The sequence below is a fragment of the Arachis hypogaea genome, chromosome 10, assembly GCF_003086295.3.
Source record: "Arachis hypogaea cultivar Tifrunner chromosome 10, arahy.Tifrunner.gnm2.J5K5, whole genome shotgun sequence".
In the NCBI taxonomy this organism is placed as follows: domain Eukaryota; kingdom Viridiplantae; phylum Streptophyta; class Magnoliopsida; order Fabales; family Fabaceae; genus Arachis; species Arachis hypogaea.
This window is the reverse complement of record NC_092045.1, coordinates 8258017-8285212: the sequence shown is the minus strand read 5'-3', so window position 1 is coordinate 8285212 and position 27196 is coordinate 8258017. Positions and strand designations below refer to the sequence as shown.

The window sequence follows — 27196 nt, the reverse complement described above, 5'->3', positions numbered from 1 at the left end:
TTCATTTAATAAAAAAAACATCCTAATACTTAACAAAAAAATATCCAGTTATATTTTGACAAAAATAATTAGATATCTATAAAATTTTAAAAAAATATGAAATTATTAAAAAATAGAGATATTCACATTTGTAATACAAAAAATTCGAAAAATATATAAAAAAACATTTATTCGATATGAAAAAAAACATTATGATACTTAACAGAAAAAAATCAATATATATTAATTTATTTTTATTAAGATGAATTTTGAGGTTCAGTCTATTAAAAAGTTGGTAGAAATTAGCTGAACTCTCTCTTAATTTTCTACCAGAATTGTTAAAAGAAGAAATTAAATAAATAACAGGTAGTACGAAAGAAATAAAATTTAGTTTCACATTTTCACATGGAAGCTAATTTCCAACTCAACTGAATTTATACATAGATAAATAAATACGAATTTCGAATCAGTAAACATGAGAAACATATATACGGGTAAAAGAACTTTGGACAAAAGTAAATATACTCTCTTTCTTTTATATTTGTACAAATTAAATAACTAACATGATATACATAAACAAGTAAATACGATTTTTCTTTTTTAAAAAAACATGTTTTACTTATATACATAAACAAATAAACGCTTTTTTCTTTGTACTTGTAAAAATCAATTAACATGTTATACGTTGGAAGTAAATAACAAAAATAAAAACATTTTTATTTTTTATTTGTACAAAATAATGATTAGACAAAAAAATATTATTATTTAAGGAAAAGATCGTTATTTAATTAAGTATAAGTCCGTTTCAATATATTTAGAGAAACTTCTAGTTTACACTAACAAAAACAGAAATAATTTCATTCAAATTTTGAACTAAATCCGAGTTATGGGATATGCTAATTGCAGTACAATGTCAAGGCAAAAAGAAGTGGGAACATCTATTAATTGAGGTTTGAAAACTGAGATATTCGAGGAGTAATAGTCAATATTACATGCGTTAGTTAGACTTGACACTAAAAGCACACTACTGGCGCAGTTATGCAGTTATGCAGTTACAATGTCTAGTCAGTTATGTAGAGTATTAATTGATCAATAAGTCAGTTATGCAGTTACAATGTCTAGTCAGCAATGCTGTTAAGCATGTGCAAGTTGGTAATGATTATAGGCAAATAATGTAGTATATAAGTAAAGTTAGTTAGTAGTAGTGAGTGTGATTTGTTCTTCTAATGCTCATTTTTCATCTCACATAAAATTATTAAGTGTTGTGATAAATGTGAGTAGAATATGAGGTGAATGTCCATTTTTTAATGTTGCAAGAGAGATTATTATTAATGAAGTTTAAAAAAGGTGATCCCTTATATGTATATAAATAGGGGTTTGTTCTGAAGTAATATATACTACAACAAAAGTAATAAAACATTTTTTTCTCTTTCTCTAATTATATTTTTTTATTTTATTTGTTACTTCTTCCTTATTTATTTATTTATTTAGTTATTTTATAACACGTTATCAGCACGAAACTCTAACGAAATTTTAGGAAGACTTCAAGTAACAAATTTTTATTATGTCGAATCTCTTTAATCTTGAATATAATACTTTTGATATATCTGAAAATAATTATTTATTATGAATACTAGATGTTAAAATCCATCTTGATTCAATGGATCTTTGAGATACCATTAAAGCTGAAAATAATACATCATAGAAGAATATAGCCAAAGCCATAATTTTTCTTCGTCGTCATCTTGACGTATGATTGAAAAATGAATATCTCATATTAAAAGATCCTGCAGATCTGTGGAAAGACCTTGAAAAAAGCTACAATCATCAAAAGACGGTGATACTTCCTCAAGTCCGATTTGTTAGAGAAAACTTTTTCAACCTTCCATGCCTCGAATGTGCTCCTGCAGTAGCAGTATCGAGAAAAAGAATTTAAAAAGTATTCTGAGTTAATTTCTTGCCTTCTTGTTGCTGAACGCAACATTGAATTACTTTTAAGAAATCATGAAGCGCGCCCAGCTAGTGCCGCCCCATTTCCTGAAATAAATGCGGCAAATCATTACCCCAGAAGAGGTAAATGGCAAGATTTTGGTAATAGAAAAAATTATGGAAGGAAGAAGAATTATATTCACAAGAAATGATCTCACCAGAAGTGGGATAAAGAAAGAAACAATGCGCAAAGTAAATCAATTGAGGATAAATGCTTCCGTTGTGGTGGAAAGGGCCATTGGTCGCGTACCTGTCGTACCCCAAGGCACCTAGTTGATCTTTATCCAGCATCCTTGAAAAAGGATGACAAAGAAAAGGAAACAAATTTTGTTTCAAATTATAAAAATTTCACCACTCATTATGATATATCTAATTTCTTTGAGGATCTTGAAGAAAATATTGGCTATTTGATCAATGATGGAATAGTTTAATATGTGTGTTTGTTAAGTATTCATGTGAATAATTTTATTGTGCATGTACTTTTACTTATTTTATTATTATTATCATTTGTCTTTGAAGAAAAACGGCAAGGACATATTCTGAAGATATTTGCCTTGTGGATAGTGCAAGTTCGCACACTATTCTTAAAAGTGATATATATTTTACCCATCTTGTGCCAAAAGAAGAGTATGTTAATACTATTATTGGCTTAGAAAATGTGATAGAAGGCTCCAGAAGAGCTATAATTTTGTTTTCCGTAGGAACAAAATTTGTAATAAATAATGCACTATTATCTACCAAGTCTCTAAGAAACTTGTTGAGCTTTAAAATTATTCGCCGAAATGGATATTGTTCCGAGGGTTACCTGAAACTGTAAGTCGATCTTGGTCGAGATCTTCTGTGTTGGTCGGAGCCGACGTGTCCGGCAGGTGTCCGACTTGTGGAACTAAGAGTGCTACTGATCCTTTATCACCGAAGGGTAGGGGGTACCTGCAAGAGACTCCGATGCTTAAGTTAGCAAGGGTATTAAGTAGTTATTGAGTAGAATCAGAGTATGAGTTATACCTGGGAGCTCCAGTGTATTTATAATGGTGAGATGTGACCTTCTTTGGATAAGATAAGTTAGTTATCTTATCTTATCTTATCTTTTGTCGAGGTCAGCTTATCTTCCACAGAACCGCCCTTATCTCTATAGGCTTGGGATACCTTTGGATCAGGGTCGTATTCCTTGCGTTGGGCCCTTCTTTGGGCTTTCTTGTCGATTTGACCGAGTTCTTAACGAAGATGTCGGTCCGCTTGACCTAAAGAGGTCGGTCGCTTTGATACTGAACATCCCATCTCGGACAGCTCGACCCAGGGTATGAACAGTGCCCCTGCTTGAGCTCGGTCTTCTTTTTTGAGGTCGAGTCCTTGACTTCGGTCCTTCTCTAGCGAAGCCGAACTCAAGCATTTTGTCGATTCCTTTGTAGGAGCTTTTGAATGTAAAACGTTTTTCCTCTAAAAGTGCACGCTTTTGTATCGGCGCTTTGGGAACGTGCGAGGGTTTAATGCCTTCATTAATTTTAACATTAATTGCCCCGTTTCCCTTAGGCTCTTTATTTTGATTTTGAAAACGCAGAAATAGTTTCTCTCCTTCGCCCTTTTCGTAACTTCTTTTCTCCGCTCTCTTCGCTCTCTCTTTTTTGCTTGCGCTTCTGCTTTCTTGTGTTGTGGCTTTCGTTTGGCGATTTTTCGGGCAGCTTTCATTTCTGCGCCTCCATATTTCTTTCTCGAGGCTTCTTTCGTCTCCAGGTTAGTCCCATTTCGTGCTTTCTCTTTGTTTTTTATTTTTGTGATGAGGTTTTGATTTTGGTCCTCCTTTTAGAGAAAGTTTGGATCTTTCTGTTTCCATTGTGCCCTAGATTTGTTGAAATGTGCATTCTGGGAGATTTTCCATCTTCTGCATGATCCTTTTTGCTTTTGCTTGATGCTTTTAGGGTTTTGCATGTTCTTTGTTGTTTCTGTTCTGATACCGTTATCCGCATCTGTTTCTCATTTTATTTGAAGGTTGCTTTTGTCTGATTCTGAAAAAGGTTGCATCTTTAATGGCCTCTGCTTGGCGTGTTTGATGTGGATGGTTTTTGCTGGTTTAGACTGTAAGGCAATGTTTTTTATGACATTTTGTGTTTTGCTTTGATGGAAAAATGCTTGCTGTTTGAAGCCTTCTTTTCTTGTTTTGAGAGGTGCTGGGATGCAAGAAGTAGGTTTTTCCTATAAACCTTGCTTTATTATTGCCTCCAAAGGATGCCCCAGGACTTTGGTTTGAGTCTTGGGGTTTTCCTTTTCTGTGTGTTCGTCTGTATCGTATTGAGTTGTTTTCTCCTTTGTCTGAGATGTTTTTAGTAACCCCATCTTCTTTTCTTACTTGTAAGATTAGTTGGCCTCATGTCTTTTCGAAATAACATTGTAGAGATGTCTTCCAGAGTTCCCGAGGGGATGTCCGATTGGCTGGACTCCCTTGTTTTGTTGTGTGTTTCTGTTGTGGATGCTGAATTTTGCACAGAGCTGAGGAAGCGCCATAGGATTTGTAGTAATAGTGCTCGTGAGGAGGATTATGAGCTTGTTGCTCCTGATTCTAATGAGAGAGTTTGTTTTCTGACTTCCATCGAGAGGGAGTGTCCCTTCTTCTATGCCTATGAATACTTCTTCAGTCAGTTGAACATTAATTTTCCTTTTAATGCTTTCGAGACCGACCTGTTATGGTCGTGTAATATTGCCCCATCCCAGCTTCACCCAAATTCCTGGGGTTTTATTAAAATTTTTCAGCTTCTCTGCCGAGAATTAGATGTAACACCCTCCCAGACTCTTTTTCCTTTATTTGTTTGTTTCCGCCAAGCCTGGTGGTTCTTCAAAAAAGAAAGCTTCCTAGGTTTCTTTTAGGTCCGCCCAGGGCCATAAAGTTTTTGCTATGTATGATGAATCTTTTAAGGATTTTAAGAATTACTTCTTTAGGGTTCGTGCTGTCGAGGGGGCCCGCCCCTTTTTTCTTGATGAAAATGATGAGCCTTCTTTCCCTCTAGAGTGGCAGAGGAATGTGCGAGTGTCTCGCTATACCTGGGAGATGCTTGATGATGTTGAGCGTGCCTTTGTTGTTGTTCTTGAGGATCTATAGGGGGCACTACCCCATCTTGATACAAAAAGGTTTTTGATTGACCCGTCCTTGGTTCGGACTGTTTTGGGTACTTGTCTGGCTTGTTTCTACACTTGTTTCTTTTAATTTTTTCTTCCTCTTATTGTGACTGTAACTCTTTGCTGTGGCTAATTCTGTATTTGCAAAGATGTCAAAGATCAACGACTCCATGAAGGCCTTTAAAAAGGCAAAGAAGGCAACTGCTGCTTTGAACATCTCGGCCAAAGTGGCCGGCGAGGGATCTTCTAAGGTCCCAGTGAAGCCTCCTGTGCCGAGTTCTCCCGGGCCGAGGAAAATAATTCCTACTCCTCGGTTTCGTCAGGTCGATCCTCTACAGACTTCTGCCGTTGCTTCTGGTGTTCCTCCCTTAAAAAAGCAAAAAACATCCGAGCCCTTTCACCTGGATGCCCAGGATTTTGATGCTATCGAGTTTGTTGACCAGCAAATTCTCCCCTATGGTGGGCTCTCCATGGACGATGTGTCTCTTCTTCAGCATCTGGATTTTATCACCAAGAGTAGTGTGAAAATGGCACATATGGGAGCGGCTATTTTTCGAACTGTTCAGGGGATCCCGATTCATGCCACAAAATCCTTTATGGAGGAGGCCAAATCAGAATTTGATCGGATCAAGGGTCTGAAGGAAGAGTTGGAGGTGAAGCTGGTGAAAGTAGAGAAGGAACTGGAGGGTGAAAAGGCCAGCTCTATTGCTTTGGCTGCTTCTTTGAAGTTGGCTGAGGACATGGCACTGAAGCACAAGGATAGCTATGTCTCAGCTTATAGGGAGTTAATGCATCTCCGGGATGATTTGGAAACTGCTCAGGTTAATTATGCCGAGCTTTAGGGTCACCTTGTGGGCAGCGTAACTGCCGCCTCTGAGAACCTGATGGAACAGTTTAGGATTGTAGCTTCTGATGCCGACGTGACTCTCGTTAGTCTTGATAACGTAGTAAAGGATGGCAAGATTGTCCCAGATGATCCCGATGATGATGTTGAACCTCTCCCAGTGCCTTCTATCAAGGTGTCGACCTCCTCGGTTCCTCTAGTTACGTCTGATCCAGATTGTCAGATTCTGAACCGGGATGATGGGACTGTAGATGCTGTGCCTATTCCGACTCGTCCTCCTTCTCCCCGTACTGATGCTGCCGGGAAGGCTCCCGATTTTGCTGAACTTCTTTTTAAGTATTTGTGTAGATAGCCCGATTTGTGGGCTTTTGAACTGTTTTATTGTTTTGTTTAACTGCTGACGCTTTTTAGTTGCCTGCCTGGCCACTTTTACTTTAAAAAACAAAAGTAGCTTTCTGAGGTAGATTTTGGTGGCCTCTTGAAGTTTTATTATACTATGCTTTTATTGCGCTTTGACATGGTATGTCTTCTGGTTTCTGAGAGTGTTGGAATCTTGCTGCTTGACCTCTTTGGATTGCTTTTGTACTTTATTGTTTGTAACTTGGATCCTTTGAGGTCGTGACTTGTATGGGTCTGACTTGTTTGTCGGTTTTCTCGCTTTTGCTTGTATTTTTAGCGCCCCATAACCGATTTCTTCGTGTTGGTCCCCTTCTGAGTTATTTTTGTAATCCTCTTTCTTGGACCTTTGTTAGGTCTCTTTTAGGGATTACTTTTATAACTTGTCTTGTAGGAGGCCGACTTCGTTAAGTCGATCTCTTCTAAGTTATTTTTGTAATCCTCTTTCTTGGACCTTTGTTAGGTCTCTTTCAGGGATTACTTTTATAACTTGTCTTGTAGGAGACCGACTTCGTTAGGTCGATCTCTTCTAAGTTATTTTTGTAATCCTCTTTCTTGGACCTTTGTTAGGTCTCTTTCAGGGATTACTTTTATAACTTGTCTTGTAGGAGACCGACTTCGTTAGATCGATCTCTTCTAAGTTATTTTTGTAATCCTCTTTCTTAGACCTTTGTTAGGTCTCTTTCAGGGATTACTTTTATAACTTGTCTTGTAGGAGACCGACTTCGTTAGGTCGATCTCTTCTAAGTTATTTTTGTAATCCTCTTTCTTGGACCTTTGTTAGATCTCTTTCAGGGATTACTTTTATAACTTGTCTTGTAGGAGACCGACTTCGTTAGGTCGATCTCTTCTAAGTATAGCAATTCCTCTTTAATAGGGTTGGCCAGACCTCTTTCCAGGGATTTGCTGATAACTTGGGTTGACTTGGTCCGACTTTTTAGTGTCGGCCAGTCCTTTTAAGTTATTATATAGCAATCCATAAGACCTCGTCAGGTTCTTTTTGGGATCACTTTCGATAACTTCTTGCATTATTTCTGTGTTCATCTTTGCCGATTTGTAGATGGTGGTTTTTGTCCCGGTTTGATCATCCTTTAGGTGAATCATGTTTTCACCTTTGTCGGTCGATCATTCCTATCAAGATCGTACAGTGAATCTGTTCTTCACTTTCTGTCGATCTGTTGCTTTATAATCGGACGATGAATGCTTCAGATTAATGCGTCTTGGGAATTTGTAGAATATCTTAAATGTATTTTATTCAAAGAAAGTGCAAATATACACATGCGGGAGTTTTCCGTACCCTTAAGTCGGATTAAATCTCAATCTTGATGCCTCATTAAAAAACCTTTTCAGGAAAAAGAGTGCATCTTGTGATGAGATCTTTTACATGTCCTAGCTATAGTACCTTCTTAGGTTACAGGCATGCCATGATCTAGGGAGTTCTCGTCCCTCGAGTTCGGACAGTCTGTAGTAGCCTTTCCCAAGTACTTCTGTGACTCGATAGGATCCTTTCCAGTTGGCTGCCAGCTTTCCTTCTCCGGGTCCAGTTGTTCCAATATCATTTCGGATTAAGATGAGATCATTCTCAGCAAAACCTCTTGGCACTACCTTTTGAATATACCTGGCAGCCATTCACCGCTTTAGTGCTTTTTCTCTGATCCGAGCTCTTTCTTGGATTTCCGGAAGTAGGTCGAGCTCTTCTCTTTGAAGTTGAGAGTTGGTTTGTTTATTGTAGTGGACTACTCAGGGAGACCCTTCCTCGACTTCTATTGGAATCATTTCCTCCACTTCGTATGCTAATTGAAATGGTGATTCGTTCGTAGTAGAATGGGGGGTTGTTCGAGACGCCCATAGGAGTTGTGGAAGTTCCTCAGCCCAAGCTCCCTTTGCTTCTTGCAGTCTCCGTTTCAGCCCGGCCAATATGACTTTGTTGGCCACTTCGGCTTGTCCATTGGCTTGGGGATGTTTGACGGAGGTGAATTGGTGTTTTATATTCAAGTCGGTCACTAGTTTTCTGAAGCCTGCATCTGTGAATTGGGTGCCATTATCTATGGTGATGGAGTATGGGACCCCGAACCTTATAATGATGTTCCTATATAGGAATTTCCGACTTCTTTAAGCAGTGGCGTTGGCTAGGGGTTCTGCCTCGATCCATTTTGTGAAATAGTCTACCCCTACTATGAGGAACTTGACTTGTCCCGATCCCTGGGAAAAGGGTCCGAGAAGATCGAGTCCCCACTTTGCAAATGGCCAGGGTGAGGTCATGCTGATGAGCTTTTCCGGCGGGGCGATGTGAAAGTTGGCATACTTCTGACATGGTGGACATGTCTTTACAAATTCAGTAGCTTCCTTTCGTAGAGTTGGCCAATAGAATCCCGCCCGGAGTACCTTTTTGGTGAGAGCTTGCGCTCTGAGATGATTGCCACAAATGCCGTTGTGTACTTCCTCCAAGACTTCATTTGTATTGGAGGTCGGTACGCATTTTAACAATGGTGCTGAGATCCCTCTTTTGTATAGGGTGTTGTTTATGATAGTGTAGTATTGTGCCTCCCTTTTTAACCTATTTGCCTCCTTTTCATCTGTAGGGAGCGCTTCTGTTTCGAGGTAGTTAATTATGGGGTTATCCATCCTTGATCCCGACCTGTTATGGCTAGGACTTTTTCTTCTTCCGATATTGACGGGTTCTGTAGTATTTCCTGGATGAGGCTTCTATTGTTGCCCCCTAGTTTGGTGCTGGCTAGTTTTGAGAGTGCGTCAGCTCGGGCGTTTTGCTCGCGGGGTATGTGGCAGATCCTATATTCCTCGAGTTGTCCGAGTTGTTCCTTGGTTTTATCAAAATACTTTTTCATTGTAGGATCTTTGGCTTGGTAGCTCCCTGTTATTTGTGAGGTAACGACTTGTGAATCGCTGTAGATGTTGAGTTTTCGAGCTCCAACTTCTCTAGCCAGCTTCAAACCAGCTAATAACGCTTCATATTCCACTTTGTTGTTTGAGGCCGGGAATCTGAATTTGAGGGAAAGCTCAAGTTGGGTTCCTTGGTTGCTTTCGATTATCACATCTGCACCACTTTCGGTTTTATTCGAGGAGCCGTTCACGTATATATTCCATTCTATGGGGATCTCTAGGATGTCTGTGAATTCTGCAATGAAGTCAGCTAGGTATTGTGATTTAATGGCTGTTCGCGCCTCGTATTGGAGGTCGAATTCGGACAACTCGATTGCCCACTGTAGGATTCTTCCTGCTAGATCTATTTTCTGCAATATCCCCTTTATGGGCTGGTTGGTCCGAACCTTAATGGTATGCACTTGGAAGTACGGGTGAAGTCGTCGGGATGTGAGTACGAGAGCGTAAGCAAACTTCTCTATTTTCTGGTAGTTCAGCTCTGACTCCTGCAGTGCTTTGCTAATGAAGTAGACGGGTTGTTGCCCACCTTCGTCTTCTCTAATTAGTGCTGAGGCTATTGCCCGGCTTCCTACTGCGAGGTACAATATGAGTGGTTCTCCTTTTCGTGGTCGAGATAGGATAGGTGGCCGCCCCAAGAATTCTTTGAAGTCTCGGAAGGCTTGCTCACATTCCGTTGTCCACTCGAAGTTCTTTTCCTTCCTTAAAGTAGTGTAGAAAGGGAGGGATCTTATCGCTGACCCTGTTAGGAATCTGGACAAGGCCGCCAATCTCCCATTGAGTTGTTGTACCTCTTTGACGCAGGTTGGGCTCTTCATGTTGAGTATGGACTGGCATTTATCTGGATTTGCCTCGATTCCTCTTTGTGTGAGCATAAAGCCCAAGAACTTACCTGCTTCCACGGCGAAGGTGCATTTAGCCGGGTTAAGTCGCATGCCATGCTTTCGTATGGTGTCGAATACTTGAACCAAGTCGGACAGTAATGTTTCTTCACTTTGTGTCTTTATCAACATGTCATCCACGTAGACCTCCATGATTTTTTCGATGTGATCTGAGAAGACCTTATTCATTAGCCTCTGATAAGTAGCTCCCGTGTTCTTAAGGCCGAAAGGCATTACGATGTAACAATAGTTTGCTTTGGGTGTTAGAAACGAGGTTTTTTCTTGATCCGGTGGATACATTGGGATCTGGTTGTACCCCGAGTATGTGTCCATAAACGAGAGATACTTATATCCCGATGAGGCATCTACTAGAGCGTCGATGCTTGGGAGTGGATAAGGGTCTTTTGGGTAGGCTTTGTTGAGGTCGGTGTAGTCGGTGCACATTCACCACTTCCCATTTGACTTTCTTACCAAGACAACGTTTGCTAGCCATAGTGGGTACTTAACTTCTCTTATGAACCCTTCCTCTAGTTGTGCTTGCACCTATTCTGCTACAGCCTGAGACCGTTCTGGCCTGCGTTTTCTTCGTCTTTGTTGTACCGGCTGGGATTCCGGATAGACTGCCAACTTGTGGCTCATCAGTTCGGGATCTATGCCTGGCATGTCAGCAGCTTTCCATGCGAAGAGATCAACATTATCTCGTAGGAACTGTATGAGTGATTCTTTTGCATCTCCTTTCAGGATCGTGCCAATATTAGTTGTCTTATCCGATGTGTCTCCTATCTGAACTTTCTCTACTTCACCCTCGGGCTGTGGACGGAGTTCTTCTTGCTTCTGAATTCCACCAAGTTTGATTGTGTGGAACTCTCCTCATTCGCCTCTGAGGTTTAGACTTTCGTTATAACAGCGACGCGCCATCTTTTGATCTGCTTTTATTGTAGCTATCCCTTCTACAGTTGGGAATTTCATACATAGATGTGGAGTTGAAACTATTGCGCCGAATTGGTTTAACGTTGTCCGACCTATTAAGGCGTTGTAGGCTGAGCTTACGTCGAGCACGATGTAGTCTATCTTGAGTGTTCTGGATTGGTTCCCCTTTCCGAAGGTTGTATGTAGCGATACGTATCCCAGTGGTTGTACTGGGGTATCCCCAAGTCCGAACAGGCTATTCGGGTATGCTCTTAGCTCTTTTTCTTCTAAGCCGAGCTTGTCGAAGGCAGTTTTGAATAAGATATCGGCGGAGCTTCCTTGGTCAATTAATGTACGGTGGAGGTTGGCGTTTGCGAGTATGATAGTGATGACCATGGGGTCGTCGTGTCCTGAGATGATTCCGGATGCGTCTTCTTTGGTAAACGTAATTGCTGGGATGTCTGGTGCCTCCTTCTTTCCTTCGACATGGTATACTTCTTTGAGGTGTCGCTTGCGAGATGATTTGAAGATTCCTCCTCCTGCAAATCTGCCATGTATCACGTGGACGTATCTCTCCGGTGTGCGAGGTGATCGCTCAGACCGTCCGACATCTTCATCCCTTCTTCTTTTTCTTGGCTCTTCGTCCCGGTTGGCCAAAAACCGATCTAGTTTTCCTTCTCTTACTAATTTTTCTATGACATTTTTCAAGTCGAAGCATTCGTTGGTGGAATGTCCTCGGACTCGATGATACTCACAGTATTCGTTCCGATTTCCTCCTCCTCTGTTGCCTTTGAGTGGCCGAGCTGGGGGTATTTTTCCCGTATGGCATACTTCTTTGTAAACATCTACCAAGGATACCCTAAGAGGGGTGCAGTTATGATATTTTTTATTTTCTCCCCGGAGCGATCTTCCTTTTTCTTGGATTCTTTATCTTTATCTCGGTAGGTGGAACCGAACCTCGAGGCTTCCCCAAGTCGAGAATTCTCCTCCATGTTGATGTACTTCTGCGCCCGTTCTTGTACTTCGTCCAGGGATGCAGGGTACTTCTTTGATATAGATTGGCTAAACGGTCCTTCTCGTAGACCATTTATAAGGCCCATAATGGTAGCTTCTGTTGGTAGACTTTGTATGTCCATGCATGTTTTTTTGAATCTTTCCATGTAGTTACGAAGACTCTCCCGATCTCCTTGCTTGATTCCTAGTAGGCTGGGTGCGTGTTTAGCCTTATCCTTTTGTATGGAAAATCTGGTCAGGAACTTTTTGGCCAGGTCGTCGAAGCTCGAGATGGATTTGGGAGATAGGCTGTCAAACCATCTAATGGCTATCTTGGTAAGAGTTGTTGGAAAGGCTTTGCAACGAACTGCATCTGAGGCGTCAGTGAGGTACATTCTACTTCTGAAATTGCTGAGATGATGGTTGCGGTCTGGAGTGCCGTCATACAGAGTCATATTCGAAAGTTTGAAGTCCTTTGGGATTTTGGTCTTCATAATTTCCCTGGTGAATGCATCTTGATCCTTGCGAGAGCTATCCTCTGGAGTGGATCGAGTAGCTTTAGTTTTGAGATCAGCTTCGAGTTTTAGAAGTTTATCTTCTAATTCTCGGCGTCGCCTTATCTCCCGATGCAGATCCTCTTCTTTTTCGCGTTGATGTTGGGCTTCTTTCTCGAGTTGCTTTAATCGATCTTAAAGCGACTCTATCACTCCTAGGTTTAATGAATTTTTGTCCCCGTTGGGCTCCGGAGTATCTTTGAGTGTAACATCCGCGTTCTTGTGCGGCGTTCTATCTTCCAAACCTGAATCGTGGTCGTTGTCATGGTCGTCCGCTACGGTGATGGGATGATTTCTAAGTTCCCCGGCAACGGCGCCAATGTTCTGAGGGTTACCTGAAACTATAGGTCGATCTCGGTCGAGATCTTCTGTGTTGGTCGGAGCCGACGTGTCCGGCAGGTGTACAGCGGCTGGAACTGGTGTGTCCGACTTGCGGAACTGAGAGTGCTACTGATCCTTTATCACCGAAGGGTGGAGGTACCTGCAAGGGACTTCGATGCTTAAGTTAGCAAGGGTATTAAGCAAGTATTGAGTAGAATCAGAGTATGAGTTATACCTGGGTGCTCCAGTGTATTTATAATGGTGAGATGTGACCTTCTTTGGATAAGATAAGTTAGTTATCTTATCTTATCTTATCTTTTGTCGAGGTCAACTTATCTTTCACGGAACTGCCCTTATCGCTATAGGCTTGGGCAACCTTTGGATCGGGGTCGTATTCCTTGAGTTGGGCCCTTCTTTGGGCTTTCCTGTCGATTTGGCCGAGTTCTTTACGAAGAAGTCGGTCCACTTGACCTAAAGAGGTCGGTCGCTTTGCTACTGAACATCCCGGCTCGGACAGCTTGACCCAGGGTATGAACAGATATCATATTGAAACAATGAATGAGGAGAATCATGAGTATTTATGTATCACAACTCATGATTTAAATAAAAAGGTTATATTAGAAAAGTTACCATCACTTTCATATGGGTTGTATTATACCAAGATTAGTGTAATTGAATCACATGCCATTGTAAACCGGAAGATTACTAGCCCAAATGAATTCATAACTTGGCATGATAGATTGAGTCATCCGGGAACAACCATGATGAGGAGAATTATTGAAAACTCTCATGGACATTCACTAAAGAACCAGAAGATTCTTAAATCTAGTGAATTTTGTTGTGCTGCATGTTCTCAAGGGAAGTTAATTTTAAGGTCATCACCAGTAAATATTGGATTTGAGTCCCTTGAATTCCTAAAAATGATTCAAGGTGATAAATGTGGACCTATTCATCCACCATGTGGATCTTTTAGATATTTTATGGTCCTAATAGACGCATCTTCGAGATTGTCACATGTGTGCTTATTATCTTCTCGCAACCTGGCATTTGTGAGATTAATGGCTCAAATTATTCAATTAAAAGCACAATTTTCAGAAAATCCAATCAAAGCAATTCGTCTTGATAATACTGGTGAATTTACTTCCCAAACTTTTGATGCTTATTGTATGGCTAATGGAATAAGTGTTGAACATCTAGTAACTTATGTTCACACACAAAATGGGTTAGCAGAATCACTTATTAAGCGCCTCCAATTAATCGCTAGACCCTTACTTATGAGAACACATCTCCCAACCTCGGTTTGTGGGCATGCTATTTTACATGCAACAATACTTATTCATTTGAGGCCAACGAGTTATCATCAGTTCTCTCCTATGCAATTAGCATTTGGCCAGCAGCCAAATATTTTTCATTTAAGAATATTAGGGTGTGCGATATATGTTCCCATTGCACCACCTAATCGCACCAAAATGGGACCCCAAAAAAAATTGGGGATATATGTTGGATATGATTCTCCCTCTATAGTGAGGTATCTTGAGATATAAACGGGAGATGTATTTAAAGCCCGATTTATGGATTGTCATTTTGATGAATCAAAATTTCTAACATTAGGGAGAGAGAATAAGTTTCTTGAAAAGAAACTTAATTGGAATGCATCATCGTTGCTCGATCAAGGCAATGTGAACTAGAAGTTCAAAAGATTATACATTTGCAAAGAATAGCAAATGAATTGCCTGATGCATTTTCCGATACAAAGAGAATAACTGAATCTTATATACCATCAAAAAATTCCCCAATTCGAATTGATGTCCCAGAAGGACAAGTAGCCACTGAAGCAAATTCACGCCAGAAGCGTGGCAGTCCTGTCGGTTCCAAAGACAAAAATCCTCGAAAAAGAAAAGAGGTAAATACGATTCCTGTTAAAAAAGACATAGTAAAGACACCTGCAGTTGTCCAAAATTCTGATATAGTCTTAACGTCAGAAAATGTTCAGGTACCTGAAAATTGTGAAAATGACGAGATCTCAATAAATTATGTCTTTATAGGAGAGAAATGGAACCGAAATAAGACAATTGTCAATGAAATATTTGCATATAATGTGGCATTAAATATCATGCATGAAAGTAAGGATCTTGAGCCAAGATCAGTCGAAGAATGTCGACAAAAAAAATGATTGGCCAAAATAGAAAGAAGTCATGAAGGCTGAATTAGACTCACTTGCAAAACGTGAAGTCTTTGAACCTGTAGTCCGTACACCTGAAGATGTAAAACTTGTCGGATACTGATGGGTATTTGTGAGAAAACAAAATGAAAAAAATGAAGTTGTGCGCTACAAAGCCCGACTTGTGGCACAAGATTTTTCATAAAGGCCCGGTATATATTATGAAGAAACGTATTCCCCTGTAGTGGATGCGATAACATTGCGTTATTTAGTCAGTTTATCTGCATATCTTAAACTGCATATGCATTTAATGGATGTGGTAACAGCCTATTTATATGGCTCATTAGATCGAGATATCTATATGATAGTCCCTGAAGGACTAAAGATATCTAAACCATCCAGTGAATATTCGCAAGGGTTATACTCAGTTAAATTGCAAAGATCTTTATATTGCCTAAAGTATTCTGAACAAATGTGGTATAATTGTCTTACTGAGTATCTGAAAAAAAACGGATTCAAGAATGTTGATATCTGCCCATGTGTTTTCATAAAGAAATCTGCATCTAGGTTCATTATAATTGCTGTGTACGTTGATGATTTAAATATCATTGGAACTCCTGAAGAGATTCCAACAATTATAAAAACTCTAAATGTAACACCCTAACTACCAAAGTTCACGCTTCCGGCTGCGCTACTCTGATAGCTCGGACATTACGACGACTCTTATACTATTTATTACTAAAATATAAGCCTGTTTGAAACTTTAAACCGCAAATACCGTTCCCAAAAATACTTTCGTTCGATAACGTACATCCAAGGAAACCATACAACTTACAAAACTCATGAAGAGTACATCCATATATATACATACATATACAAATAATATTACAGACATTAACCAATACAATTCCTATCCCTCTTATAGAATATATCAAGATAAAGGCGAGGGTACAATAATTAATAAGCTAAATCAATACAGAACATCACAACAATAACTAAATAAATTCTTCGTAACTTCTGCGCCCATATCCTGAAAGGGGAAAAATGTAAGGGGTGAGAACATCATCCTCGAAAGGGTTCTCAGTAGAGGGTTTTTAGGAATTACTGTAATAGGATACATGAAGATAAACCGTACCAGTGATTATTAACCATCTTATGCCTCTTTTCAAAAACAACAGTTTACGATAAACGTAAAGTCAGAAATCTTTTCTGAAAGAGGAACCGTTCAATTCTCAAAACATCAAAGCATTTCAAAAAGGTTTATCTATACTGAACCAAAATAACCTTTCATATCTTATTCCAAACCAGAACCACAAAACCGAAATCAACCACCGGTCCATCTCATTCAACCACGGCCCTAGGCCCAAACAATCCAACCACAACCAATCCACCACAATCCAACATAGTTCCAGAAGCAAACACAAGTAGGAAGATACAAACACAAACAAACAGTTATTGCAAGTAGAACAATTAGCAGTTAATCACATAGGCAAACCAAGTACAATATGCATACCCAAACAATGTCACATAGATGCATATGATGCATGCCTGTCCCTAGTGGCTGATGATATCATCTGTCGGTTACCAAGCCAACCCGACGTGTCCGGTAGCTAACCCGGACACAGTCTCTCTGTTGCGCATTATTATCATTAGAGGGTATTTGCGCCCTGTCGCCATTAGAGGGTATCTGCGCCCTGTCACCCTTACAACAGAGAGAAAACACAAGCATACTCGCTTACAACTTTCATCTCAGCCATTCGGCTTAAATTCACAAATCATTCAATTGCATACATGCATTTATATTCAATCATGGATCACCATCCATCTCAGCCATCCGGCTCACGGTTCAATTCAGAACCAACCAATTTATCAATAAATACAGCCCTTCGGCTTAAATTCATAATTCATAGCCAGCCATACGGCTTATAACTCGTTCGGCAATCAGCCATAAATCAATATCACACACAGCCATTCCGGCTCACGGTTCAATCCAGAACCAGCCAATATTCATAATCATACACAGCCATTCTGGCCCATAACAAAAATAGTACTTCCATCATTCAACATCATCAAATTCATAAAACCGGCATTTAAGCTATAACTCACTTTTCTCAAGCCATTTCACTTTGAAATCAAATTTCAACTCTTTTCAGCCTTGGCTTTAAAGGATCTCATTTTCTCAAATCATCTCAGGCTCATAAGCCAAATTTTTCTCAAAGTGAGTTCCCTTTTTAAAACAAAGCCACTCTCGGCATTCTCTTTCCAAAACTTCCAAAACCATGGCAAGTTAAGGATTTATTTCAAAGCATTCAAAATCACACATCCAACAATGGGATTTTATAACAAAAGTTTCTCGGCAGAGTCCCAAGTCTTTAGGGAAGGTCAACCTATATCAATTCCTTAAAATTCATTGAAACTCTTAAAATCATAGATTTCTCGGTTCAAGTAAATAAAACTGAATTTACTATAAAACCGGCCATACCAAATCACAAGTTACAACCCGGTCCAAAAATCAACTCATTTGAAACGAAACCGGTTCATTTGAATCAAACCACTTTCAAGTTTCTTTTTAGAACCCATTTTTCTAACTCTTCCAAAATGCCTCAAACTTGATTAATCAATCAAAAGTCTAGGTTCCTTTGAAATCACTAAAAACTCCTTTTTATTTTAAAATCGATATTGGAGCATCATTCTTTCCTTCAGTGATTCAAACGGTAAAAATAGTTCAGTTCTAAATAAGCCGAACTCAACGTATAAGGTTCATCAAATAAATTAAGCTTGAAAACATAAATATCCTTTTAGTAAATCAAATCATACAATTTCTCAATTCCAACCCTTTTAAATAACCTTACAAACAATTGTAGGATTTTGTAGAAATTTCGGCGGCACCTCCCCTAAAACTTGGACTTTTGCCACCCGGTTCGGGTCCCAACTAAACCATTTCTCATTCCTTTTCAACATCTCAAAACCAGAAATCAATTTAAAACAAGCTAAATCCAACAATCGCCTCAGTGGCGTATCTCAAGGATACCATTTAAAAATCAACTCAATATCAATCGATATAACTCATTTTCAAGGCTTTAAAGAAACGGTTCAATAACAAATCATTTGCCCAAAACCAAATCAATTAAAATAAACCAGGCTGAATTCAAAAGTGCATTCGACTTCTCACATCATTGAAATAATTGACTCAATTCAAACCAATCATCAACGGTTTAATCTCAGATTTCAAATCTTTAAAGAATCAACTTCAAAACACTATATTTCACAAAGCCGCACAACAACTCAGCCAAACCAACATCCATAATCATTCAAGTCAATCAGATAATACATAAGGCAGATACAATCACCAAATACACAATATCTCACATCAGTATCCATATGTAATAATTCCAATACATAAAGCATAGTTTTTGGAAAGCGCCCCTACCTCAAAATACCATTCCATAACCCAAATGCCTCATCAAGTCCTTTCCGCCTCAAACCGAACTGACGGCGACCAAAACCTCAGCTCCCAGCCACTTTCGCAATAACCATAGCATACTAATTGCAACATATAATAATCAGGACTCGACCCCAAGTTACCAAAGCTCATTTATTAACCAAACACAACAGAATACTAACGCGAGATTATTCGAAACATAATTTCTTACCGAAATAATACAATGAGGCAGCTGCGATTCCGAACCGGCCCCGGTAACAGCTCCGGCGGCGGCCAGAAGCTCCGGTGGATCAACTATAAAAACCGCGCAGCATTAAAACCTTCTCAAGATCCAAAATGACCAAAACCGCAGATTAAAACCCTTACCGGTATACTTCTCCGGCGACGGCGGCAGGAGCGGCGGCTTGAATGGCATCCAGGAGCTGGCAGCAGCGGCAATAGCTCCCTGCCTGCTCTTCCGATCGCATCTCCTCCCCCTCAGATCAGACCGGTGGCAGACCCCTCAACAGTGGCAGTGCTGCAACTACGAAAGGTGAGCAACGGCAGTGGCGCTGCGGCAAGGAGCACAGCAGCGGCGTGTCTGGGCGCGGCGGTTCCAATGGAGGCGACGCCGGCGACGTGAACAGCGGCTGGGCGCGGTGGTCGGACTCCCAGCTCGCCTCAGCTCTCTCTACGCCTCTCCTGTTTGGTGTGACTGGCGGCCTTCCTCCTCCTTCGAATTCGACGATAATGGAACAACGGCGGCGCTGCACTCCTCCATCGATCGGTGTCGGCGAGCGGCAGAACATGGCGGAAGCCCCGACGACTACGACCCACGACCACCCTCTTCCTCATGTAGCTCTCCGTTTCGATCTCTCTCTCTCCTCTGTTCGCAGTTCATGGTATCGGCGGGGAAGGCTTCTGCGGCGACGGCGATAGCACGGATGGCCGAGGCGGCGCGACGAAGCTGGCTCCATGGTGTTGTGGCTCATGGGCGGTGACTCGAAATGATGACAGGCAACAACCTTCCTAGTGCCACCGGCGCAGATTCATTTCTCTTCCTCCCTTTCTGCTCCTGTGACTCTCTTTCATGGAAAAGGAAATGGAGAAAACCGTGTATTGCTACTGTTTTGGGGGAAGGGGACTTCGGCTGCTGCTAATTGTGGAGGGAAAAGGAACCGGGTCGGGTAACGGGTCGCTGGGTTAGGGTTTCATTATTTTGAAAATTAGGGCTAAGGGCATTTTAGTAATTTCACATAAAATTAGGAATAATATAGTAATTGAAACCCAAATTAAATCCAACACTAATTGTATATAGAAAATACTATTTGCTCATCAATTTTACAAATTATTTTCAATAAAAATGCCCAAATCAAATAATTAGAAATAATATACTTAATTTTCTTCATTTTCTAAAATAGCAGTAATAATATTTAAAATATTACTTATCTAATCCAAATCATATAAAATCCTTATTATTTCACAACTATCAACTTTATACTTTAAATATAGGAAATAATCCAATAATTATAAAATTGGATAATAATCATAACTCGTCTCAAATTCAATAAATCAAAACTTGCTTTAATTATCTATAATAAAATAATCTCTGAAATTAAGGCTATAAATAACTGTAGGATTTGAGACTTGCTCATAATAAGACTTTTCAAAGATTCTGGGTCTTACATTCTACCCACCTTATAAAAATTTTCGCCCTCGAAAATTAATACAAAATGAAAGAAATTCCATAACAGATCACCCTTGAACACATTTAAGGAAGAAGCAAAAATATCTCAAAATATAATCATATATACGATTTTCAAATACTTTGATTGTCATAAGCATAAGGATGTAAAGGTAGGAGTGTGATTGAAAAGCATACATTGCAAGGTAGGCTCAATGCAAAAGATAACATGGTTCAATCATGTGACAGAAGGGCAAGGCATCAAAGGCTATCAAATAGGATGGAGTTAAAACGACGTGCTCAATCCTCTGCACACTAATCTCATATCAACCTCAAAGTTCCAACTTTCCAACTCCATCAAGCACTTTACAAACCCCAAATTTGATCACAAGCCTAACAACCACAAACCCGTTCGCAAGGGACAAAACGCCCACAACTCACACGTTGCACACCTACCGCTTCAACTTCCGTATATGTATCACGTCTTAAAGAACTAACGTATCGTGTTACTGTGTCTACAAATCGCACGTGATATCAAAACAATTCTCGAGTCTACTCAGAAGGATACAAGATTCTAGCAAGGAGAAATGATATCAAGGATAGTACTCATAAATTAGAAAGAATATATCCAATTCCAGATAAACAAGGATGCTCCAGTAATGAAGTTTGCTAGAAATAAATCAATTGACAACTTCAAAGATAACCCTTGGATCAAAGAAGTTCAATAGGATCAACAAGAAAACCAGCGCATCAGTTTGAAACAAACTCAAACTGAGTCGATGAAATATGAGGTTTACAGAAGATAATATTTCAAACCCAAGACAAAGATCACAGAACTCAAGAGCACGATTACAAATATTTTTGAATACATTGTTTTTAAAAGAATCGAAAACTTGCAAGAAAGTCGCCTCGCAGTTTAAAAGAAGGTTAAGCAATAAACATCCTTCAAAAGAGTAACAAAAACGTAAACGTGGCTTTGCTTTAATACAATTTCATGTTGAAACAGATCATGTAGAATTTTAAAACAAACTGTACACAGATTTTGGCTAAGAGCAAAAGTATTTCCTCAACTATTTTGGAAGATAGTTAGGTGTACAATCTTAATCAAAAGCGATCATAAAACTCGGAAGAGAAATCAAATGCTCGTTCAAAAATCCTCAAAATACATATTCAAACAAGCGTGTATAACATTTATAGCGAGAACAAAAGAGGAGGTTAAACTCTTTTTAGAAAAGAAATCCCGAGGTAAAAATTTTGCTTACAATCTGGTAAGGAAACAAGCGGTGTGTTACAAACAAACAGGTTTCCATTAAACAAGGGAACTTTTTAGAACCTCATTTAAAATAGCGCATGTCAATTTTAAAACAATTTTGTCACAAATCGAACAATGGTTTTCAATCTCAATCAAGCAATAGAAAATAAATTCCATTTAGAACTTCTTCAAAGAGAATTCAAAACTTCTTTAAAAGGTTCAAAACAAGACTCCAAAAGTATACTTGAAATCACCATCTCAGAAGGATATTCAAGAAAATTATGATGTACTTAAAAAGAGTCAGGCCATGCAAGAGAGGGTTTTAAATCAAGGTAGTTCAAACAAGATTCACTAGTCGTGAAACATCCAACAAGCTTCCAATTGACCCAAAAGAAAAGTCGTAGGAAAAGACAACTCAATCATTAGTAATTTCTCAAGAATAAATCTTTAACTAAAAACTTTTGTAAAAATAATGAGAGGATATATAAATGATGCACTATTTTGAAACGAATCAAGCTAACTCACATAAGAATGAGATTCACGAGATTGGAAAAACCAAGATTAATGATAATTTCACAAGATGTAAGAAATTAGTTAAAAACAAAATCAAGTATGACATTGATAGAGATGATAGGTTTAACAAAGAATTTAGTCCGTTCATAAGAAGAAAGCTATGAGTCCAACATTTTCAAAAGAACAACAGTGGCATAAACCATGTAGTATGCTAAATCAAACTCAATTCGAAATAAATTAAGTAAAGTTTATCAAATGAGACTCAACTGGGATAAAAGTGAAAAAAAAAAGCTTTCCTTTCCAAAATTTTGAAAAATATCCAAATACTTAATCAAATGAAGATGTGCATTGGAACTATAGTAAAATTACTAGAAAGTCAAATTGTAATTTAAAGTAAATGTAGTTCCGTAAACCAGTAAACGCACAGGCGATGTATTAGAAATAAATAATCATTAAACTGTATGAGAAATCTTTCAAGTTCCAAATGTGTAGATAAGTATATATCAAATCAACAACAACTTTTGTGAAAATCTCAAAATTAGCTGTAATAAATGTCAAATAAGAGGAAAACCGAATCAACAAATTCTTTAAGAATGAATTCGGAACCCGGAGTTAAAGTCATAGCACATTAAGACAAGTTCAAGGCTATATCAAAGAATACTTGAATCAAGAAGAACTCAAACAGAGGAAGATAGATACAACAAGGATTTCAAACAAGCATATGCAATTGAGATCAAACAAGAATGCATATGAATAGAGAAATAGAGTGGAAACATCAAATTACTTTTCAAGGGAAGTAGCAAACAAGAACTTCAAGTTAGGCTATGAAAGAACAGGTCGACTCGAACAAAATCCAAAACACACAACTGAATAGCCTCGAGAAATAGTTTCCAACATTCCCAAAACCCGTGATTCGCTTTGCTCAAAACTCGCATATTATCTATGATAACTCATTAGTGCTTTCATGTACATAACTCACTAGTATTAAGCCGGCCAAACTTAATATCAGAAATTATGCAACGGAAGACTAACAACGTTAATCAATAGATCGTCATGTGCATAAAGCTCTAATTCTCGTCATTCGACAAGACCTAATACATGACAAACGCTCAGAGTATGCAATTGAAGCATAGTCAGTCCATTCCTCAGGCTCTACAGGAAGAACTGCTCTGATACCATAATGTAACACCCTAACTACCAAAGTTCACGCTTCCGGCTGCGCTACTCTGATAGCTCGGACATTACGACGACTCTTATACTATTTATTACTAAAATATAAGCCTGTTTGAAACTTTAAACCGCAAATACCGTTCCCAAAAATACTTTCGTTCGATAACGTACATCCAAGGAAACCATACAACTTACAAAACTCATGAAGAGTACATCCATATATATACATACATATACAAATAATATTACAGACATTAACCAATACAATTCCTATCCCTCTTATAGAATATATCAAGATAAAGGCGAGGGTACAATAATTAATAAGCTAAATCAATACAGAACATCACAACAATAACTAAATAAATTCTTCGTAACTTCTACGCCCATATCCTGAAAGGGGAAAAATGTAAGGGGTGAGAACATCATCCTCGAAAGGGTTCTCAGTAGAGGGTTTTTAGGAATTACTGTAATAGGATACATGAAGATAAACCGTACCAGTGATTATTAACCATCTTATGCCTCTTTTCAAAAACAACAGTTTACGATAAACGTAAAGTCAGAAATCTTTTCTGAAAGAGGAACCGTTCAATTCTCAAAACATCAAAGCATTTCAAAAAGGTTTATCTATACTGAACCAAAATAACCTTTCATATCTTATTCCAAACCAGAACCACAAAACCGAAATCAACCACCGGTCCATCTCATTCAACCACGGCCCTAGGCCCAAACAATCCAACCACAACCAATCCACCACAATCCAACATAGTTCCAGAAGCAAACACAAGTAGGAAGATACAAACACAAACAAATAGTTATTGCAAGTAGAACAATTAGCAGTTAATCACATAGGCAAACCAAGTACAATATGCATACCCAAACAATGTCACATAGATGCATATGATGCATGCCTGTCCCTAGTGGCTGATGATATCATCTGTCGGTTACCAAGCCAACCCGACGTGTCCGGTAGCTAACCCGGACACAGTCTCTCTGTTGCGCATTATTATCATTAGAGGGTATTTGCGCCCTGTCGCCATTAAAGGGTATCTGCGCCCTGTCACCCTTACAACAGAGAGAAAACACAAGCATACTCGCTTACAACTTTCATCTCAGCCATTCGGCTTAAATTCACAAATCATTCAATTGCATACATGCATTTATATTCAATCATGGATCACCATCCATCTCAGCCATCCGGCTCACGGTTCAATTCAGAACCAACCAATTTATCAATAAATACAGCCCTTCGGCTTAAATTCATAATTCATAGCCAGCCATACGGCTTATAACTCGTTCGGCAATCAGCCATAAATCAATATCACACACAGCCATTCCGGCTCACGGTTCAATCCAGAACCAGCCAATATTCATAATCATACACAGCCATTCTGGCCCATAACAAAAATAGTACTTCCATCATTCAACATCATCAAATTCATAAAACCGGCATTTAAGCTATAACTCACTTTTCTCAAGCCATTTCACTTTGAAATCAAATTTCAACTCTTTTCAGCCTTGGCTTTAAAGGATCTCATTTTCTCAAATCATCTCAGGCTCATAAGCCAAATTTTTCTCAAAGTGAGTTCCCTTTTTAAAACAAAGCCACTCTCGGCATTCTCTTTCCAAAACTTCCAAAACCATGGCAAGTTAAGGATTTATTTCAAAGCATTCAAAATCACACATCCAACAATGGGATTTTATAACAAAAGTTTCTCGGCAGAGTCCCAAGTCTTTAGGGAAGGTCAACCTATATCAATTCCTTAAAATTCATTGAAACTCTTAAAATCATAGATTTCTCGGTTCAAGTAAATAAAACTGAATTTACTATAAAACCGGCCATACCAAATCACAAGTTACAACCCGGTCCAAAAATCAACTCATTTGAAACGAAACCGGTTCATTTGAATCAAACCACTTTCAAGTTTCTTTTTAGAACCCATTTTTCTAACTCTTCCAAAATGCCTCAAACTTGATTAATCAATCAAAAGTCTAGGTTCCTTTGAAATCACTAAAAACTCCTTTTTATTTTAAAATCGATATTGGAGCATCATTCTTTCCTTCAGTGATTCAAACGGTAAAAATAGTTCAGTTCTAAATAAGCCGAACTCAACGTATAAGGTTCATCAAATAAATTAAGCTTGAAAACATAAATATCCTTTTAGTAAATCAAATCATACAATTTCTCAATTCCAACCCTTTTAAATAACCTTACAAACAATTGTAGGATTTTGTAGAAATTTCGGCGGCACCTCCCCTAAAACTTGGACTTTTGCCACCCGGTTCGGGTCCCAACTAAACCATTTCTCATTCCTTTTCAACATCTCAAAACCAGAAATCAATTTAAAACAAGCTAAATCCAACAATCGCCTCAGTGGCGTATCTCAAGGATACCATTTAAAAATCAACTCAATATCAATCGATATAACTCATTTTCAAGGCTTTAAAGAAACGGTTCAATAACAAATCATTTGCCCAAAACCAAATCAATTAAAATAAACCAGGCTGAATTCAAAAGTGCATTCGACTTCTCACATCATTGAAATAATTGACTCAATTCAAACCAATCATCAACGGTTTAATCTCAGATTTCAAATCTTTAAAGAATCAACTTCAAAACACTATATTTCACAAAGCCGCACAACAACTCAGCCAAACCAACATCCATAATCATTCAAGTCAATCAGATAATACATAAGGCAGATACAATCACCAAATACACAATATCTCACATCAGTATCCATATGTAATAATTCCAATACATAAAGCATAGTTTTTGGAAAGCGCCCCTACCTCAAAATACCATTCCATAACCCAAATGCCTCATCAAGTCCTTTCCGCCTCAAACCGAACTGACGGCGACCAAAACCTCAGCTCCCAGCCACTTTCGCAATAACCATAGCATACTAATCGCAACATATAATAATCAGGACTCGACCCCAAGTTACCAAAGCTCATTTATTAACCAAACACAACAGAATACTAACGCGAGATTATTCGAAACATAATTTCTTACCGAAATAATACAATGAGGCAGCTGCGATTCCGAACCGGCCCCGGTAACAGCTCCGGCGGCGGCCAGAAGCTCCGGTGGATCAACTATAAAAACCGCGCAGCATTAAAACCTTCTCAAGATCCAAAATGACCAAAACCGCAGATTAAAACCCTTACCGGTATACTTCTCCGGCGACGGCGGCAGGAGCGGCGGCTTGAATGGCATCCAGGAGCTGGCAGCAGCGGCAATAGCTCCCTCCCTGCTCTTCCGATCGCATCTCCTCCCCCTCAGATCAGACCGGTGGCAGACCCCTCAACAGTGGCAGTGCTGCAACTACGAAAGGTGAGCAACGGCAGCGGCGCTGCGGCAAGGAGCACAGCAGCGGCGTGTCTGGGCGCGGCGGTTCCAATGGAGGCGACGCCGGCGACGTGAACAGCGGCTGGGCGCGGTGGTCGGACTCCCAGCTCGCCTCAGCTCTCTCTACGCCTCTCCTGTTTGGTGTGACTGGCGGCCTTCCTCCTCCTTCGAATTCGACGATAATGGAACAACGGCGGCGCTGCACTCCTCCATCGATCGGTGTCGGCGAGCGGCAGAACATGGCGGAAGCCCCGACGACTACGACCCACGACCACCCTCTTCCTCATGTAGCTCTCCGTTTCGATCTCTCTCTCTCCTCTGTTCGCAGTTCATGGTATCGGCGGGGAAGGCTTCTGCGGCGACGGCGATAGCACGGGTGGCCGAGGCGGCGCGACGAAGCTGGCTCCATGGTGTTGTGGCTCATGGGCGGTGACTCGAAATGATGACAGGCAACAACCTTCCTAGTGCCACCGGCGCAGATTCCTTTCTCTTCCTCCCTTTCTGCTCTTGTGACTCTCTTTCATGGAAAAGGAAATGGAGAAAACCGTGTATTGCTACTGTTTTGTGGGAAGGGGACTTTGGCTACTGCTAATTGTGGAGGGAAAAGGAACCGGGTCGGGTAACGGGTCGCTGGGTTAGGGTTTCATTGTTTTGAAAATTAGGGCTAAGGGCATTTTAGTAATTTCACATAAAATTAGGAATAATATAGTAATTGAAACCCAAATTAAATCCAACACTAATTGTATATAGAAAATACTATTTGCTCATCAATTT

General features: G+C 39.5%; 2 long non-coding RNA genes across 3 annotated transcripts; both read right to left on the bottom strand.

Moving 5' to 3' along the window:
• Window positions 1-15813: 15813 nt before the first annotated feature.
• LOC112715061 (uncharacterized) lies at window positions 15814-19639 on the bottom strand. Its single transcript, XR_003159453.3, has 4 exons — window positions 18842-19639; window positions 18687-18769; window positions 18464-18576; window positions 15814-16063 (listed from the first exon to the last, which is right to left on the bottom strand). It is a non-coding gene; the product is annotated as an uncharacterized lncRNA (long non-coding RNA).
• A 3574-nt stretch (window positions 19640-23213) lies between these two features.
• LOC112718157 (uncharacterized) lies at window positions 23214-26986 on the bottom strand. Of its 2 annotated transcripts, XR_011866424.1 has the most exons (4): window positions 26242-26986; window positions 26087-26169; window positions 25864-25976; window positions 23214-23463 (listed from the first exon to the last, which is right to left on the bottom strand). It is a non-coding gene; the product is annotated as an uncharacterized lncRNA (long non-coding RNA). The 2 variants fall into 2 exon arrangements; XR_003160658.3 differs by lacking the exon at window positions 23214-23463 and having other exon boundaries at window positions 25840-25976; window positions 26242-26349.
• Window positions 26987-27196: the final 210 nt, after the last annotated feature.